Genomic DNA, 20868 nt, shown 5'->3' with positions numbered 1-20868 from the left:
AGAACTGAATGTAGAGCGGAATAAATCATTTTCATTTTAAATTTTGCCTGTCCTTTGCAGAGATATCAGTAATCATCATATTTAGCACCCAATGAGTTAACTTTTTTTTTTTAACGTATAACTGGGTGTTAGACAGTTTTCGAAGGAGGCATGTACATCTTTCGCCTGTATGATTCTGGTCTAACCTCCTGCATCAGTCAGTGTGAGAGGAGGGGCAGCACAACTTAGTTTCGCTGTGTCACAAACTCTTCTATATGCTACCTGATTACTGAGTGATTCAGGAATCACACTAATGTCTGCTGTGCTCTAGCAACTTGTACTCGCTCTGCATTGACATCAGGGCTGTCATTACATTTCTGTTCTGGACTACTCCTGTGTGAGATGAAATGACAGCCTGCTCTTTCTCACTGTAGAGCAATTACAAGTTGCACTCATCTCTTGAGAAGCAATGTGGTGGAGGGGCAGTACAGCAGTGCTAGGAGAGCAGGAGAGCTGATAGAAAGGTTTGTAATTTGACACAGCTAAACTCAGCTGTGCTGCCCCTACCACACAGGGACCTTATCAGTATCAGTAAGATTTTAGTCATCTGTACTTTCTTATCATACAGGAAGTCAGACTATGAGAACAGCACTGTCTGTCATACATATCACACACACTGATAAATCCTCTCCAGGTTATAGTAGTTTGTCTTTCCTTTGGCTTTTTGCTGCCTGCTTATGATTGGTCAGTATCATAGAAGAAGAAGTACACCCCCCCAATGAAAACTGTCTGATAACACTTACTTGTATTTACAAAAAGTTAACTTACTGGGTGCCAAATTCTTTGATTGCTAATATCTGAAGTGGGGCCTGGAGTACTTAAATGGAGGACCTAAGGTCCATCGTAAGCAATGCTGCATTCTGGGATGTCCCAAAAGTGAGAGGAGACCAAAGAAAGACATAGTGTGATCCGGAGCAGAAGTGACTAAGAAACAGGGTGATGTAACGGAGAGGTCCTGGGAGAGGATGCCTATGCGCAAGGCCCCAAGTTTATAACTCTTGAAGGTAACAGGCCTAATCAGGACTGAGTACATGAGACGAGTAATGTGCCTCTGGCTGGAATTGCAGAGCATCTTCAAAGAAGGAGATAAGTACCGGCCATACTGACACCGTAAGTGGCAAGAAGATGCGGAACCGCAGAACAGGTAGATTACTCTTGCTAGTCTGGACTGTAGTGTTGAGCTGAGTTATGGTGAAGTAGTGAGAAACAGTGGAAACATAGGACAAGTAGAAAGCGTAATGAGGAAAGGTGAAGGTAGAGAACAAAATAGAAGAGAAGGAAGGAAACTGTGTGGAAAATGCTTCGAGTTGTAAAGGAAACATTAATATGACTGTGCCTGCTATCTCTTGTATATATAGTACTCCCTACCAAGTTCCCATTCAGGAAAAACGTTTTTGAAATGGTGGTCTCCCTCATTGAACTGTCCAACACCTAGTCCTGGCAATCCAGCAACATTGGTGACATGTGGCCTGCACGGGAGTAGCACCCTCACAACACAAGTCCACATACCCAACCAGAACCCCTACTTTCTTGTAACATGCCGTGGCTCAACAGACGAGTACCTCGACCACGGCTACAGCCCCTTGCCACATTACACCAGACATGACCACTCCTGAAACATCTTTTATCTTTGTTAGGCCCATCAACATCATCTACCTTCTGTTCACACATCTCCAGTAAACACATCCAGCAAATGCAGTACGAGTTTTCAGAATGAGCAGAAACAGCAGTTATCAGGAGCCCAAACTCAGAGCCCTTCAGTTATCTTAGAACAGTATGAGGAACAAGTGCCTGTGACTCTGATCCAAACTTCACTGGTAGTGGCACCCTCTGATGGTGAGAGGATGACCAAAAACAGTGAGTAAGTATGGGTACAGACATGGTCAGTGGTATTGTTAGGTTGAACAATTAATAAAATGTTCACTTAAGTTGCCTACTCCTGGCCTAATGGATATTGATCAGGTGTGCACTAAAGAAATAACATATGACACACACAGTCAGATGTAAACTCTCCTTGATCAATCTATGGCTCAGCTCCAAGGGGCTTTATTTAGTCAGAACACAGGTTTATATAACCCCTCTAAGGGGGGCTCGGTTAGCTTTAAAATGGGAGTGATCAGATGTATTCCATTGGTTAGTTGGTTGGGCAATGAGCAAGTCCATGGGTGGATCCATGAGGTCATCAGGGTGGGTTGGTCCATGAGGTCATCAAGGTGGGCGTCACTGTGGGTGGATCCATGAGGTCATCAGGGTGGGCGTCATCTTGGATATCAGCACATGGTGTGCTGATACAGGAAATGGCGGCCATCTTTAGGGTCTCACTTTGATCTGAGAAAGCTTAAGTAAGGTTAAACAATACACGTTATGGGTCACTTCTCTCAACCTCTTATGTCTTGAGGTTAATTAAGTATTTGATCTTATGGCTCTCCTCAACAGTATCACTGCTGATTCAGGCTCAATGACTGTATTCAAACCTTGCTGCCCACATGAGAGAAGGTTGGAGCAATTACTCCATTTCCTCCCAGTTGCGAGCAGCCTCTCCCTCATTGGTATGCTTCCAATTTACCTTTTAGAGTTTGGTGTTTTTTATCAGTAGTTCTATTAGCAACTAATTTGTTAATAGAGATCACATACAATGATCAGTAAGGGAAATTTATGGACATCTGGTCATTGGTTTCGGTGAATCATGAATTAGCCCTTTTGCAAAGCATTAGCAGATTTGCAGAGGGCTACTGGTGTTAGCTCATTGGCTTTGACAGTAATAATGCACTCCTATAAAGAAGTTTTGCAGGGTATTATTTAAGTGAACAAATAACTGCACTGGTCGAGTACTGTAGTGGAACTGAAAAAAATAATATTATAATAAAGAGAAGAGTTTATATAAAAAAAAATTACAAATCCAAAGAGTAAACAGGTGTAAAATCCTATCAGTCTGAAAGTTTTTCGTAGACTGTAAGCTGTGATCATTACATCAAGCCAGAAGTAATATGACCCTAAAGACCTTATTGTAGCATCTTCCAGATGTTCAAAGTAACCATGCAACACTAGTTGTGGTTACTTTGAGCAATGGTGAGAAGCTATCAGCTCTAGGAAGTGAGCACTGTCCATCATAAGTGGGGAAAAGGGCCCAATGTGCAAATGAGGAAGCATAATGGTTCACCAAACTTTTGGTCACGCCAAGGGTGCACCAAAGTCTCCTAATTAAAAGTTATTTTCTCAGGCACTGTACCATCATCTTTCAGCTCATCACATCATATAGGAGTAGCATACAGATATCTTCATTAGACATACGAAAGATCAAAAGCTTCATCCTAAAAATAATTGGACATCAGAGCCCTTCAGTGGAATTATCCGTTGTGCTTAAGTACTTGGCACACGTTTACTGATTTCTTTTAAGACTTCTGAGGAGCACTTAGCGCATAACACTTAGATAAAAATAAGTACACAGGAGGAATTATCACGTCAGTAAAAATACACTTGCCATTACCGCGCAAACTCCACACTTTGTGCGTCTTTGGGAGTTTACCTTTGTTAATTAACATAGCCAAAATCCTGGGTCAATGCGAGCAACTGGTTCGAAATCTGAAACCAGATTCCAGACGTGACACTGCCAGCGGAAGGGAATCAGTGATGAGTAATTGGTGACCTTTTTCATATGAAATATGCCTCACTATTTACCCTAAATACACAGAAAGGATGTGTGCACTTATGTCGAGCATTTACGAGGTGCCACCAACCAGATGGATAAAGGCTAACTATTTTTAGAACCTATTAATATTTAAGCAATTTATATTTTTTGTGCTAAAATGTTAAGGGTGTGCCTAGGGTTAGAAGAAAGGATCTCTTATTTCAAAACTGAAACAGTGCCACTCTGATCCATGGCTATACCTAATATGTCAGATGAGCCACATTTGTTTGACAGCAGATGAGATGCAATCTGAGTCCATGGAAAAGAGTGGCACCATTACTGTAATGAGGTGACCCTTTTATAAAGGACAACTCCTTTAAAACCTAATTTAAAGCTACTACTTCTAACTTACACAGTAGCCTAATTTTCATACTACACATATACCGGTATATGCATTACGAAGCTAGATGTCCTATAGGATGTCTAAGTGGAAATGAACTGATCTTTGAAATTTGAATTTTTTGGCTTGGCCAAATTTTCTCCCCAAATTCGATCTGTGGCGAGTACATTTGTGCAAATCTTAACGCTGGAAAGCTAATTTCTCAGAAAATGCATGTGGGGGAGAGGAGAGAAGTAGGGAGAGAGAACCCCACAGACCATAAGAGCTCACACTCTACAGGAGAGGGGAACTTGCTGACAATATGAGCAACACTCAACACTCTACAGAAGAGAGACAGGACTCTGCTGATCATAAGAGCTTACACTGTACAGAAAAGAGAGGACCCTGGTGACCATAAGAGCTTACACTCTACAGGAGGGAGAGAGAGGATCCCACTGACCATAAGAGCTTATAGTGTACAGCAGTGATTTTCAACCAGTGTTCCGCGGCACACTAGTGTGCCGCGACACATGGTCGGGTGTGCCGCGGGGAAAGTTCCCCAAACTATGATGCCCCCTTTGTTTTGTTCCCCGGCAATGCGCAGCGATGCGCAGCGATGCGCAGTCACGGAATAACACCTGCGCGAGCTTTGAACGCTCGCGCGTCTTAATGACGTCACCGAGGCCGGCACGTCATCCTGAGAGCGGAGAGACTCTCGCATTTGCCCGCCGCCAAGGTAATGCCCGCCAATAATGCTGTGTATAATCATTAACCCCTTCCCAACCCATGACGCCACGTAGGCGTCTTGAAAGTCGGTGCCAATCCGACCCATGACACCTGTTATGATCCTTAGTGGTTGAGGATCACAAATTACTCCAGCAAGGTGACTAAACATAGGACAAGCTCTAGGGAGGTGGAAAACTGGACTGACCGCAAAACTGAACCTATCCAACCACACTAGAGGCAGCCGGTGAACGTGTCTAAAATCCTAGACGTCTCGAGCCAGCCTGAGGAACTAACTACCCCTAGAGAGAAAGAAAGACCTCTCTTGCCTCCAGAGAAATAATCCCCAAAGATATAGAAGCCCCCAACAGATAATAACGGTGAGGTAAGAGGAAGGCACATACACAGGGGTGAAAGCAGATTCAGCAAAAGAGGCCCACTAATTCTAGATAGCAAAAAATAGAAAAGGGAATCTATGCGGTCAGTAAAAAACCCTTACAAAATATCCACACTGAGATGTCAAGAACCCCCACACCAACTAACGGTGTGAGGGGAGAAACTCAGTCCCCTAGAGCAACCAGCAAGTAAGAAATCATATTTTAACAAGCTGGACAAAAAAACATGATGAACGCTGATAATCAGAAACTGAACAAACAAAAACTTAGCTTGTCTTGGAGACACTGGGAGCAAGGTAGTCACCAGGAATCTGAAGAGCACTGAATACATTGATAGCAGGCAAGGAACTGAGTATCCAGGTGAGCTAAATAGGAAACCAACCAAGGATAACGAACCAGGTGATGAAGCCAACCTGCAGAAAGACAACACTACACAGTACCGCTTGTGACCACTAGAGGGAGCCCAAAAATAGAGTTCACAACAGTACCCCCCCCTTGAGGAGGGGTCACCGAACCCTCATCAAGACCCCCAGGGCGATCAGGACGAGCTGCGTGGAAGGCACGAACCAAATCGGCCGCATGAACATCAGAGGCGACAACCCAGGAATTATCCTCCTGACCATAGCCCTTCCACTTAACCAGATACTGAAGTCTCCGTCTAGAGATACGAGAATCCAAAATCTTCTCCACCACGTACTCCAATTCGCCCTCGACCAGCACCGGAGCAGGAGGCTCAACAGAAGGAACCACAGGTACCACATACCTCCGCAACAAAGACCTATGGAACACATTATGAATGGCAAACGACGCTGGGAGGTCCAAACGAAAAGACACCGGGTTAAGGATTTCCAAAATCTTATAAGGACCGATGAAGCGAGGCTTAAACTTAGGAGATGAAACCTTCATAGGAACATACCGAGAAGACAGCCACACCAAATCCCCAACACGAAGTCGGGGACCCACACCGCGGCGGCGGTTGGCAAAGCGCTGAGCCCTCTCCTGTGACAATTTCAGATTGTCCACCACATGGCTCCAAATCTGCTGCAACCTATCCACCACAGAATCCACCCCAGGACAGTCAGAAGACTCAACCTGACCCGAGGAAAAACGAGGATGGAAACCAGAATTGCAGAAAAAAGGCGAAACCAAGGTAGCAGAACTAGCCCGATTATTAAGGGCAAACTCGGCCAATGGCAAAAAAGTCACCCAATCATCCTGATCAGCAGAAACAAAACATCTCAAATAAGTCTCCAACGTCTGATTAGTTCGCTCGGTTTGGCCATTAGTCTGAGGATGGAAGGCCGACGAAAAAGACAAATCAATGCCCATCTTAGCACAAAAAGTTCGCCAAAACCTGGACACAAACTGGGATCCTCTATCAGACACAATATTTTCAGGAATGCCGTGCAAGCGAACCACATTCTGAAAAAATAGAGGAACCAAATCGGAGGAGGAAGGCAGCTTAGGCAAGGGCACCAAATGGACCATCTTGGAAAAACTATCACACACCACCCAGATGACAGACATTTTCTGAGATACTGGCAGATCCGAAATAAAATCCATGGAAATGTGCGTCCAAGGCCTTTTCGGGACAGGCAAAGGCAAAAGCAAACCGCTGGCACGAGAACAGCAAGGCTTAGCCCGAGCACAAATCCCACAAGACTGCACAAAGGAACGCACACCCCGCGACAAGGAAGGCCACCAGAAGGACCTAGCCACCAAATCTCTGGTACCAAAAATCCCAGGATGACCCACCAACACCGAAGAATGAACCTCGGAAATAACTCTGTTGGTCCATCTATCCGGGACAAACAGTCTCTCTGGTGGACAACGGTCAGGTCTATCCGCCTGAAATTTCTGCAGCACTCGTCGCAAATCTGGAGAAATGGCAGACAAAATCACTCCCTCTCTGAGAATACCAGCCGGCTCAGAAACTCCCGGAGTGTCAGGCACAAAACTCCTAGAAAGTGCATCAGCTTTCACGTTCTTCGAACCAGGCAGGTATGAGACCACGAAGTTGAAACGGGAGAAAAACAACGACCAACGAGCCTGTCTAGGATTCAGGCGCTTGGCAGACTCGAGGTAAATCAGATTTTTGTGATCAGTCAGGACCACCACACGATGTTTAGCTCCTTCGAGCCAATGTCGCCACTCCTCAAATGTCCACTTCATAGCCAACAACTCCCGATTACCAACATCATAATTTCGCTCGGCAGGCGAAAACTTTCTTGAAAAGAAAGCACACGGCTTCAGCACAGAGCCCTCAGAGCTTCTCTGCGACAAAACAGCCCCTGCTCCAATCTCGGAAGCATCAACCTCAACCTGGAAGGGGAGAGAGACATCTGGCTGACATAAGACTGGAGCTGAAGAAAACCGGTGCTTAAGCTCCCGAAAGGCCTCCACGGCCGCAGGAGACCAATTAGTCACATCAGAGCCCTTCTTGGTCAAATCCGTCAAAGGTTTAACCACACTAGAAAAATTAGCGATGAAACGACGGTAAAAATTAGCAAAACCCAAGAACTTCTGAAGACTCTTAACAGACGTGGGCTGAGTCCAGTCATGAATAGCCTGGACCTTGACTGGGTCCATTTCCACAGTAGAAGGAGAAAAAATGAAACCCAAAAAGGAGACCTTCTGTACTCCGAAGAGGCATTTTGAGCCCTTCACAAATAAAGCATTAGCACGCAGGACCTGAAACATCATCCTGACCTGCTTCACATGGGACTCCCAATCATCAGAAAAAAACAAAATGTCATCCAGATAAACAATCATAAATTTATCCAGATATTCTTGGAAAATGTCATGCATGAAGGACTGAAACACAGAAGGAGCATTAGAGAGTCCAAAAGGCATCACCAAGTACTCAAAATGGCCTTCGGGCGTATTAAATGCTGTTTTCCATTCATCTCCCTGCTTAATGCGCACAAGATTATACGCACCACGGAGATCTATCTTGGTGAACCAACTGGCACCCTTAATCCGAGCAAACAAATCAGACAATAGTGGCAAAGGATACTGAAATTTAACTGTGATTTTATTCAGAAGGCGATAATCTATACACGGTCTCAAAGAACCGTCCTTCTTGGCCACAAAAAAGAATCCTGCACCAAGAGGGGAAGAGGATGGGCGAATATGTCCCTTCTCCAAAGACTCCTTTATATAACTCCGCATCGCGGCATGCTCTGGTATAGACAAATTAAAAAGTCGTCCCTTAGGGAATTTACTACCAGGAATTAAATTTATAGCACAGTCACAATCCCTATGAGGGGGCAGGACACTGGACCTGGGCTCATCAAATACATCCTGGTAGTCAGACAAAAACTCAGGGACCACAGAAGGAGTGGAAGAAGCAATAGACACCAATGGAGTATCGCCATGAATTCCCTGACAACCCCAACTAGACACAGACATAGCTTTCCAATCTAAAACTGGATTATGAGCCTGCAACCATGGCAGACCCAAAACGACAACATCATGTAAATTATGCAGGACAAGAAAGCGAATCACCTCCTGATGAACGGGAGTCATGCACAAGGTCATTTGCGTCCAATACTGAGGTTTATTCTCAGCCAATGGCGTAGCATCAATTCCCCTCAGAGGAATAGGAAATTCCAAAGGCTCCAGGACAAAACCACAGTGCCTGGCAAATGACAAATCCATCAGATTCAGGGCAGCACCCGAATCCACAAAGGCCATAACCGAGTAGGACGACAAAGAACAAATCAAAGTAACAGACAAAATAAATTTAGGCTGTATAGTACCAATGGTGACAGGTTTAGCAACCTTTTTTAAGCGTTTAGAGCATGCTGAGATAACATGAGCAGAATCACCACAGTAAAAGCACAACCCATTTTGACTTCTATGACTTTGTCGCTCAAGTCTGGTCAGAGTTCGATCACATTGCATAGACTCAGGTCCCTGTTCAGAAAATACCGCCAAAGGATGAGCAGATTTGCGCTCCCGCAAACGCCGATCAACCTGAATGGCTAAAGCCATAGAATCACTCAGACTTGTAGGGGTGGGAAACCCCACCATAACATCCTTAATGGCTTCAGAAAGACCTTCTCTGAAATTTGCAGCCAGGGCACACTCATTCCATTGAGTAAGCACTGACCATTTCTGAAATTTTTGACAATACACCTCTGCTTCATCCTGCCCTTGAGAGAGGGCCAGCAACGCTTTTTCTGCCTGATTCTCAAGATTAGGCTCCTCATAAAGCAATCCAAGAGCCAGAAAAAACGCATCCACATTAAGCAATGCAGGATCTCCTGGCGCCAGAGAGAAAGCCCAATCCTGCGGGTTGCCACGCAACAAGGAGATAACAATTTTTACTTGCTGAGCGGAATCACCAGAGGAACGAGGTCTCAGAGATAGAAATAACTTACAATTATTCTTAAAATTCTGAAACCTAGATCTATCTCCAGAAAACAACTCAGGAATGGGTATCTTTGGTTCTAACATAGGGCTATGAATAACAAAATCCTGAATACTTTGCACCCGTGCAGCAAGATGATCCACACTAGAAGTCAGAGTCTGAACATCCATGTCTGCAGCTGAGCTCTAACCACTCAGAGTTCAAGGGGATGAAAGAAGCTAGACAGACTGCAGCAAAAAAAAAAAAAAAAAAATGTACTCAGGTCTTCTTTAAATCCCACTTCTGCGATGCATAAAACACTTTTAGGCCTGCTATACTGTTATGATCCTTAGTGGTTGAGGATCACAAATTACTCCAGCAAGGTGACTAAACATAGGACAAGCTCTAGGGAGGTGGAAAACTGGACTGACCGCAAAACTGAACCTATCCAACCACACTAGAGGCAGCCGGTGAACGTGTCTAAAATCCTAGACAACTCGAGCCAGCCTGAGGAACTAACTACCCCTAGAGAGAAAGAAAGACCTCTCTTGCCTCCAGAGAAATAATCCCCAAAGATATAGAAGCCCCCAACAGATAATAACGGTGAGGTAAGAGGAAGGCACATACACAGGGGTGAAAGCAGATTCAGCAAAAGAGGCCCACTAATTCTAGATAGCAACAAATAGAAAAGGGAATCTATGCGGTCAGTAAAAAACCCTTACAAAATATCCACACTGAGATTTCAAGAACCCCCACACCAACTAACGGTGTGAGGGGAGAAACTCAGTCCCCTAGAGCAACCAGCAAGTAAGAAATCATATTTTAACAAGCTGGACAAAAAACATGATGAACGCTGATAATCAGAAACTGAACAAACAAAAACTTAGCTTGTCTTGGAGAGACTGGGAGCAAGGTAGTCACCAGGAATCTGAAGAGCACTGAATACATTGATAGCAGGCAAGGAACTGAGTATCCAGGTGAGCTAAATAGGAAACCAACCAAGGATAACGAACCAGGTGATGAAGCCAACCTGCAGAAAGACAACACTACACAGTACCGCTTGTGACCACTAGAGGGAGCCCAAAAATAGAGTTCACAACAGACGCCTAAGTGGCGTCATGGAAAGATCGCGTCCCTGCAGATCGGGTGAAAGGGTTAACTCCAATTTCACCCGATCTGCAAGGACAGGGGGAGTGGTACTTCAGACTAGGGGGGTGGCTTCACCCCCCCCATGGCTACGATCACTCTGATTGGCTGTTGAAAGTGAAACAGCCAATCAGAGCGATTTGTGATATTTCACCTATGAAAATGGTGAAATAATACAATCCAGCCATGGCCGATGCTGCAATAGCATCAGCCATGGCTGGAGACCCCGATCTGCCCCCCCGCCACCAATCGCCTCCCCAGTCATCCTTTCTGCCCCGATCTCCTGTCCGCTCCCCTCCTCCCTCCTGTCCGCTCCCCCGGTCCTCCTGTCCGCTCCCCCGGTCCTCCGATCCCCCCCCGTGTTCCGATCCCACCCCCCCATACTTACCTAGCTCCGATGTCCCTCCCGGTGTCCGGCCGTCTTCTCCATGGGCGCCGCCATCTTGGAAAATGGCGGGCGCATGCGCAGTGCGCCCGCCGAATCTGCCGGCCGGCAGATTCGTTCCTGTACATTTTGGTCGCTGTGATAAATTCTATCACAGCGATCAAAATAAAAAAAATTGTAAATAAACCCCCCCTTTATCACCCCCATAGGTAGGGACAATAATAAAATACAGAAAATATAATTATTTTTGTTTTTCCAATAGGGATAGGGTTAGGGGTAGGGTTAGGGGTAGGGTTAGGGTTGCACTTAGGGTTAGGGTTGCACTTAGGGTTAGGGTTGCACTTACGGCTAGGGTTGCACTTAGGGTTGCACTTAGGGCTAGGGTTGCACTTAGGGCTAGGGTTGCACTTAGGCCCAGGTTTCACACTGAGTGAGTATAAATACATTTAGAATCTATATTATTAACTATATGTAGAATATGTACTGTTTTAGTGTCATTTTGTGCCATTTTGGTTGGTGGTGTGCCCCGGGATTTTTTAAGTATAAAAAGTGTGCCGCGGCTCAAAAAAGGTTGAAAATCACTGGTCTACAGGAGACAGAAGATCCCACTGACCATAAGAGCTTACACACTACAGGAGAAAGAGAGGATACCACTGACCATAAGACCTTACACTTTATAGGACAGGGAAAGAGGGAGAGAGGTCCTTGCTGACCATAGAAGCTTGCACTCAACAGGAGAGGGAGGGAGAGGAAGAGAGAGGACTTTGCTGACCATAAAAGCTTGCACACTACTCTGCAGAAGAGAGATAGAAAGAGAACTCCGTTGATCACATGAGCTTAGACTCTACAGGAGAGAGGACCCTGCTGACCATAAGAGCTTACACTCTACAGAGAAGAGACCATGCTGACCATAAGATCTTACACTTGACAGGAGAGAGGAACCTGCTGACCTACGAGCTTACACTCTACAGAGTAAAGGACCATGCTGACCATAAGAGCTTACACTCTACAGAGAAGAGACCATGCTGACCATAAGATCTTACACTTGACAGGAGAGAGGAACCTGCTGACCTACGAGCTTACACTCTACAGAGTAAAGGACCATGCTGACCATAAGATCTTACACTCTACAGCAGAGAGGACACTGCTGACCATAAGAGCAGCAGGGTTCTTTCTTTCTCTCTCCTGTAGAGTGTAAGCTTTTATGGTCAGCAGTGTCCTCTCTCTCCTTTAGAGTGTTAGCTCTCATGGGTAGCTGGGTTCTTTTGCTCATCTCTCTCTCTCTCCTCTAGAGTGTAAGCTGTTATTGTCAGCAGGGTACACACTCTCTTCTGTACAGCGTAAGCTCTTTTTGTCAGTGGGGTCCTCTCTCTCCTGCAGAGTGTAAGCTCTTATGATCAGCGTGGTCCTCTCACTTCTGTAGAGTATAAACTCTTTTGGTCTACAGGATCCTCTCTCTTCTGTAGAGTGTTAGCTCTAATTGGCAGCAGGGTCCTCCCTCTCCTGTAGAGTGTAAGCTCTAATGCTCAGTGGGGTCCTCTCTGTTGTGAATTCTGCTTTTGGGTTCCCTCCGGTGGTAGTAGGTGGTAATGCAGTTGTCCCTGGGTTGCAGTCCTGGTCAGGTGTGTCTGCTGATTGCAGTTCTGACTGGGGTATTTAGGTGTGCAGGATTCATTAGTCCTTGCCAGTTGTCAATTGTTGTTGGGAGGTGTAGGACCTCTGCCTTGTTCCTCCTGCCTTTCTTCCAAATCAGCAAAGATAAGTGTCTTTTTTTTTCTGTGGCACACATGCTGTGTGCTTCATAATTCAGTGCTATTCTTTGTGTTTTCTTGTCCTGCTTAGATTGTGTCAGTATTTTCTCAGTCTTGTTGGATTCTCTGGGGTTGCAGATAATCATTCCACGTCTTTAGTTAGATTGTGGAATTTTTTTAGTATTATCTGCGGTGGATATTTTTGAAAGGGTTTTTTACTGACCGCCTAGTAATCTGTCCTATCCTTTCCTATTTAGCTAGAGTGGCCTCTTTTGCTAAATCCTGTTTTCTACCTGCGTGTGTCTTTTCTTCTCCTACTCACAGTCAATATTCGTGGGGGGCTGCCTATCCTTTGGGGGTTTGCTCTGAGGCAAGGTAGTATTCCTATTTCCATCTATAGGGGTATTTAGTCCTCTGGCTGTGTCGAGGTGTCTAGGGTTTGTTAGGCACACCCCACGGCTTCTTCTAGTTGCGGTGTTAAGTTCAGGATTTGCGGTCAGTACAGGTTCCACCGACTCCAGAGAAAGTTTCATGCGGCTCCAATGTCACCGGATCATAACACCTCTCTCTTCTGTAGAATGTAAGCTCTTATAGTCAGCAGGGTCCTCTCTCTTCTGTAGAGTGTAAGCTCTTATGGTCAGTGGGGTCCTCTCTTCTGTAGAATGTAAGCTCTTATGGTCAGCAGGGTCCTCTCTCTTCTGTAGAGTGTAAGCTCTTATGGTCAGTGGGGTCCTCTCTCTTCTATAGACTGTAAGCTCTTATGGTCAGCTGGGTCCTCTCTCTCTCCTGTAGAGTATAAGCTTTTATGGTCAGCAGGGTCCTCTCTCTTCTATAGAATGTAAGCTCTTATGGTCAGCAGGTTCCTCTCTCTTCTGTAGAGTGTAAGCTCTTATGGTCAGTGGGGTCCTCTCTCTTCTATAAACTGTAAGCTCTTACGGCCAGTTGGGTCTTCTCTGTCTCATGTAGAGTATAATCTCTTATGATCTGCAGGGTCCTCTTTCTATTTCTCTCACAAGAACGAGGCCCACATAAATCTCATCTGCCCCTGAAATGAGAGGAGCAGCTTATTGGGCATGCACTAGATTGTAAGGGCCCGCTCACGCAGCAGATTTTCCACCAGAATTTTAGTGCGGAGAGGTCCTTTCTCGGCACGGTTGCTGCTAAAACCCGCCATTCTGCAATCCTCGTCATTGTCTCCCATAGAGATGAATGGGAGGCAGGAAGGAAGTAGTCGCTGTGGATATTCAGCAGAATGTTGGTGTGACTATCCGTGACAATCTTCTACTTGAAGATCCACCATGTGAACTGGCCCTAATAATTATCCCATATGTTGTATAATGGGGGATAAGTATTAGGTTCCTAGAACAGAGGGCCGGGCCGGCAGCATGTGACGTCACTTATGTCAGACATGACGACCCCCTCTGCTGTGGCCATACAATGTAAGTAGCTGCGTCTGTGGGTGACTGGAGCCCTGGGCTTAATAAAGGAAAGTAAAGTGATTAGCCCGGGCCCCAGCATGCCACACAGTCCACTAGACCGTTTATACAGTGGCTCAGCTGTGCTGCTTCATGTCTCCCCCAGTCCGGGCCCCCCTTTTTGCTTCTGCTCACCGGGCCCAGTACACCAGTAACTGCCCATAGACAGTGTCGGTATCAGAGATAATGCAGTCAACCTATTCCCCACTATTAGGCTTCAGGAGGCAGAGGAGGACAATTGTGACTTGCGTCAGATTATTGCCCAGACAGCTGGTTCCAGTGGTGGTGATGCTTTTTCTTAGCTGTGATTTTTTTTTTTATCTTTAACACTGCCCCATCCATTGCGAGTGCTACTTTTTCTTTTACCATACATTTTGTATAACACTATAATTAACGTTTAATAATCTTTTCAACCCCACTTTTCCAATCCATTTCATAACAAGAAACATTAAGTAGGTAGGTACTAGGGACATGTATAGAAAGCAAAAAATGGCAGCAGGCTGTGGTAAAAGTGTATTGTGTATACAGTGGTCAAATGCTCAATGATATGTGCCTCTGGGGAGAGGTGGGTGTAAGTGCTTGAGTGCTCCTTTTACAAAATCCCTTCAGCTTGTGTTGTGCTAACCATGTCAACACTTACGATGAAGTGGGGAGGAGACATTCACTGTCTATATGTAAGAGGATGAGACATAAAGGATGAGAATTCCCAGAGCTGTGCGGCATTTGTGCATGAGGACTCCCATTTACTGTCCAAACGAAACCCTGTGGAACGGACCAGAAGAGAGAGTTTCAGAAGGTGTAAATTGTGTATCGGGATGCATTCTTCAGGATACAACAAAGTCACTGCCGAGAAAACCACCTCCTACACAATTCACTCACTGAAAATATTTTACTCAGTTATGTGGGTTACTCAGTCAGAAAATAGAAAACATTCAAAACATTATACAGACATTGATCCAGGAGGCTGAGACCCTTGTGCTGTACAGTGTGGCACCCAAACAATGTGTACTTACTATACTTTCTCCACTCTGCTGCTGCTCTGGTCTGGGTGGGATGTCATTGGATTTCCCTCGGATATATCCTCTCGCTGTTCACAATAACTTTAGACTGCTTTTAAGATGGCTGCGCATCCTCTTCCTGTGTTTCACATCACCTCAAATTGTAGCTTCACCTCTGACATTCTGCGTGTATTTATTGCAGTCTTTCAATAATGCTTAGGCAACAGCGACATCTTATGATCGAATAACATTACTTACTAATCAAACCTATTTACAACAGGTACAGTGACAGGTGTCAGGTGACATTGATGACGCAGTTCCCTGGTATAAAAGGCTAGCTGTTATGATCTGGCGGCCTAGGAGCAGCATGGACGAGCTCTGGAGTAGGTGGCCTCTATACTGACCGCAGACCCTGAACTTAACACCGCAACTAGAAGTAGCCGTGGGATGTTCCTGTCACTCCCTAGACACCTTGTCACGGCCGGAGAACTAATTACCCCTAAAGAAAGAAACAGGAATACTATCTTGCCTCAAAGAAAATTCCCAAAGGAAAGACAGCCCCCCACAAATATTGACTGTGAGAGGAGAGGGAAATTACAAACGCAGACTGAAAAACAGAATTTAGCAAAGGAGGCCACACTACCCAGAAAGAAAAGACAGGATAGAGTACTGTGCGGTCAGTATTAAAAATACTACAAAATCCACCACAGAGGATACAAAAATCTCCACACCTAACTAAAGGCATGGAGGGTAACTCTGTGACTCCAGAGCTACCAGCTTGGCTGAATAAATCCTTACACAGACCAAGCTGGACAAGAAAAAACATAGCAATTCACTGAACTATAAAGTCCACCGCATGTGGACTGCAAAAACAGATTTATCTTTGATGATTTGGACAATCCAGCAGGAGAAACCAAGCAGAGAAGTGAATCCCCAGGAAAACAATGGACAACTGGCACTCCCTAAAGGGTGAAGCCAGAATAAATAGCCCCGTCCAAAGTGGAAGAAGCTGATGACTGCTGTGAAGGACAAACAGCAGCACTACCACTTATAAACACCGGAGGGAGCCCAAGAGCAGAACCCATAACAGAATTCACAACAGCTAGCGTGCCAAAACGGAAGCCGACTTGGTGCCAAGAGAAGAGCTGGTCAGGATGTGTGTCAAGGAAGACTTTGAGGCCTGGGTGTCAGGCCGTGGCAGGAAGCATGAACCAGCAGATTGCGGCACGCCCTGAAGCAGAACTCAGGTGGCGCCATACAAGCTCCATAACCTAGACGACGCCGGTCCAGGCCCAAAGACCAAAACTGCGCCAGTCAAGACGCATAGCTCAGACGACACCAGTCAAAAGCCGAGGCCCATCCCTCATTTCACCATGTGTGAGACACATCCGCTGTCTGTCAAGCAACGAAGATCCGTGAGGAAACTGTGATCGGGGTTGGACGCCTGTGGTGATAAACGGGAGACACTTGTCAGACTTTGTCAGGACGACATGCGGCTTAGAGGGAAGAACCAGAGAACCCCACTAGGACCTGTGCTAAAGGAAGGAGCAGTACAGTGACTTTCATAGTACCGGGATCATTAACAATGTTAGAAAGCTATAAGGATATATAACAAGAGACTGTTGTAATAGAGTGAATCTGAGGATCCATTGTGTATCTATATTGTATATTTCATGCTGAAATTACCCTTGTTGGAACTATTCGCCATTGCTAGAGTTACCACAAATTCCTGCCACCCTAGAGAAATAAACAGTTTCATTGGTTATGTCCGCCTTGTCCCTGTCTGCGTGTTGCATCTGGTCACCTGTGTGTTTCACCTCTTTTTCAGCAGAGCTCTACTTTGACTATGCAGCTCCACCTCCATTTCTATCTTTGGCGGATGCTACTTCACTTCCAGCAGCCACCATCACTATCACTTTGCCCTTATTTAAAGGGGCCATGGAGCACTTTTTGCAAAGTTCCTTTCTGAAGCATAACTCCTTACAAAAACCCGGGCTTTCTTGTATGAATCTGGATACAAAGTAGCTGTCAATCACTGACTAGGGCCACCCCTCTGACTGTTAAACCCAAAAGGAACAGGGATTGAAATGAATAAAAAACAAGTTTTAGAAAATATTTTCCCACAAACTTAAATATTAATCTTTTCGGTGTGGTTTCTTCTATACCATTCTGCAGTCAGATCAGGCTGCATGTTTAATGTGGAAGGTTCCCTTTAACAGAACAAGTATCCTGGTGACATATAGCAGTAGGCGATGGAATAACAGATGCATAGCAGAAAAGTAAAAATAGTATTTGAACTCGCGTTCAGATTTGCACAATGAAAAGCAGATGAGTGGTCAATGGTCTCCAGTACAGCAGGATCTTCATTCACCTTCTGCTAATGATATTCTCACAATTTATAAACGTGACGTCACTGCCAATTAACCACAGGACTCCTCCCTCCTACTATTTCAGTCCAAACACAGGGATTAGAATTCCAGAGGACGGAGAGCAGAATCCCTGCGAGGAACAAAAAGTATAGATCAGCTCTGCAGTACTGTCCAGGAGCTGAGCTGCAGGTAATCCACAAGCTTTGTTTTTTCCCTGGCTTTTTGTAGTTTCGAGATTTAAACTTTTTTATTCATGACATTTGGATTATATTTCATTTTATTAACTGTTTATTAAATAGCACATTTTCAAAAGTGAGAAACCTTTTTTGGATGTATTATAAGTTTGGTGAAAGGAAATTTTGGTATTGATGTCCTGGAATGGGCTAGAAGTAGCATGTCTTCTGAAGGTGGAGGTCAACTTGGGGTCTACTGTTTGGGCAAATTTTTGTAGGTGTACGGTTATGGGCCATTGGTACTGATTATTTGAAATTTTGAATGTCTTGTTTCTAATATTTGGGGTCTGGCAAAGGACGGAAGGTGTGAATAAGTACACATAGAATATAAACATCCACCATTGTGTATTGATCGTTTTGGCGCCATGTGTTCGGGTTTTCTGCACACACAATTCTTCAAGTAATTCCAAAAGATCTGTCTGAAAAGACCCCATCTTAGGGCTCTTTTAGAGGAGCATATAACCAGTCCGTGTGCTGTCCATATGCAAAACAGGTAGAATATGGGCAGCACCTTGACTTCAACTCGGTGTTTCAGCCTCCATTGTCTTACAGAATATTGAGGAATATAGCTCCATGATAGAAATGACAACTTCCGGTAATATGAAAACGAAGAGCATTTTCACATATTTGCTTTGCTCTGTGTATGATAGTTATTGAACCTATTGGACTCTTTTTTAATCTCTTGGTATTACATGTAGTGGTGTTTAAATGTGTGGTGCAAACTCAGCAGGTTGGGGCTCATGGCCGAAAAGCTGGTGGTAGATGAGACGGGCATTGTATTATCCCTGTTTTAAGCAACTTAAAGGAGCAATCAAGATAATGCTCTTCTGTGTAATGCTGTGTTATTGCTGATGATGATCCTTAATTCCCTGTGTCTTGCATCGTCTCGTCAGCATAAAGGTAGGCTCACACTGGCGTATCACACAGCCGAGTGCTATTCGATGTTTTATTGGATAGCACTCGGCACAATATTATACTATGGGTCAGTGTCGATCGGCATTTTTTTGCACGCTGCACGTGCATCCAATAATCAGATCATGCGCCCCCATACAAGTCTATGGGTGCATGTAAAACATCAGACTGAACTCGGATGTTAACTGAGTGCAATCTGATGACAATGGAGAAGATGGAGAAATTAAGTTCTCCATCTTCTCAACACTTGGGCAGCGATTCTTTCATGCATGAGAATCGGTTTACACTCAGATGACACTCGGATCAAACTCTAGCAGAGTTTGATCCGAGTGTCAATATCATAATCGGACCGATTATCTTGCATAAAAGAATATACACAGTTTTTACCAATGTACATTTCACTGCTGATTTCCTGTTACAAAAAATCCATTGTCCATAATTCCTAAACTATGAATTCCCATATTAGACATTTAAGGCATATCAATAGGATATGGATACAATTCTCTCCATTGCAGTTTATGGAGGATGTCAAACCCTTAATTATTATCTTAACTTTTATAAACTACAATGGAAATAGCTACTACATGTGCATATGTGACCTCCTCATCGCCTCTTCTCTGCACTGAGGAGCCGGCGACCCAACATTTTGTTATTGGAGCGAGTTCCAGATGTGGAGCTGCAACTGATCATACATACAGTATGTGGTCTATACTACGATATGGCATATATTCTTCAGATGATAATACTCTTAAGACCTCTAATGCAGTCCTGGGGGCCAGAAAATGTTATGCATTTCTGACTTAATCAGACAAGAATTTTTCATATGGGTTGCGGTTGTCACCCAGTGTCCACATAGATGGAGGTTGTCCCCCAGTGCCCATACAGATTGAATTTGGCACCCAGCGTCCATGTATTTTGGGCTTGTCACCCAGTGACTATATAAGTGGGGGTTGTCAGCCAGTGACTATATACGTGGGTGTTGTCAACCAGCATCCATATAGCTTACAGTTGTCACCCAGTGTTGATATATGTTGGGCTTGTCACCCAACGTCCACATAGGTTACATCTGTCACCCAGCGTTGATATATGTTGGGGTTGTCACCCAACGTCCACATAGGTTACATCTGTCACCCAGCGTTGATATATGTTGGGGTTGTCATCCAATGTTCACATAGGTTACAGCTGTCATCCAGTGTTGATATATGTTGTGGTTGTCACCCACCGTTTATATATGTTGGGGTTGTCACCCAATGTCCACATAGGTTACATCTGTCACCCAGCGCTGATATATGTTGGGGTTGTCATCCAATGTCCACATAGGTTACAACTGTCATCCAGTGTTGATATATGTTGTGGTTGTCACCCACCGTTTAGATATGTTGGGGTTGTCACCCAATGTCCACATAGGTTACAGCTGTCATCCAGTGTTGATATATGTTGTGGTTGTCACCCACCGTTTATATATGTTGGGGTTGTCACCCAATGTCCACATAGGTTACATCTGTCACCCAGCGCTGATATATGTTGGGGTTGTCATCCAATGTCCACATAGGTTACAACTGTCATCCAGTGTTGATATATGTTGTGGTTGTCACCCACCGTTTAGATATGTTGGGGTTGTCACCCAATGTCCACATAGGTTACATCTGTCACCCAGCGCTGATATATGTTGGGGTTGTCATCCAATGTCCACATAGGTTACAGCTGTCATCCAGTGTTGATATATGTTGTGGTTGTCACCCACTGTTTATATATGTTTGGGTTGTCACCCAATATCCACATAGGTTACATCTGTCACCCAGCGCTGATATATGTTGGGCTTGTCACTCAACGTCCACATAGGTTACATCTGTCACACAGCATTGATATATGTTGAGGTTGTCACTAGTGATGAGCGAGTATACTCGTTGCTCGAGTTTTCCTGAGCATGCTCGGGTGGTCTCCGAGTATTTATGACTGCTCGAAGATTTAGTTTTCCTTGCCACAGCTGGATGATTTATGGCTGCTAGCCAGCCTGAGTACATGTGGGGGTTGCTCCGAGCAATGAGAAAACTCTCTGTCAAACCCGAGCAACGAGTATA

The 20868-nt window shown here is 44.8% G+C and overlaps 1 protein-coding gene across 1 annotated transcript in view; it reads left to right on the top strand.

The window, feature by feature from the left end:
* Positions 1-17679: 17679 nt before the first annotated feature.
* SLN (sarcolipin) overlaps positions 17680-20868 on the top strand; it is a 33989-nt gene continuing 30800 nt past the window's right edge. The window contains exon 1 of the mRNA XM_077298415.1: positions 17680-17831. The gene's annotated coding sequence lies outside the window, so the exon portion shown is untranslated. The remainder of the gene's footprint in view (positions 17832-20868) is intronic.

Source organism: Ranitomeya variabilis, chromosome 3, assembly GCF_051348905.1.
Source record: "Ranitomeya variabilis isolate aRanVar5 chromosome 3, aRanVar5.hap1, whole genome shotgun sequence".
NCBI classification, from domain to species: domain Eukaryota; kingdom Metazoa; phylum Chordata; class Amphibia; order Anura; family Dendrobatidae; genus Ranitomeya; species Ranitomeya variabilis.
The sequence above is the reverse complement of the archived record's forward strand: the minus strand, read 5'-3'. Positions and strand labels throughout refer to the sequence as shown.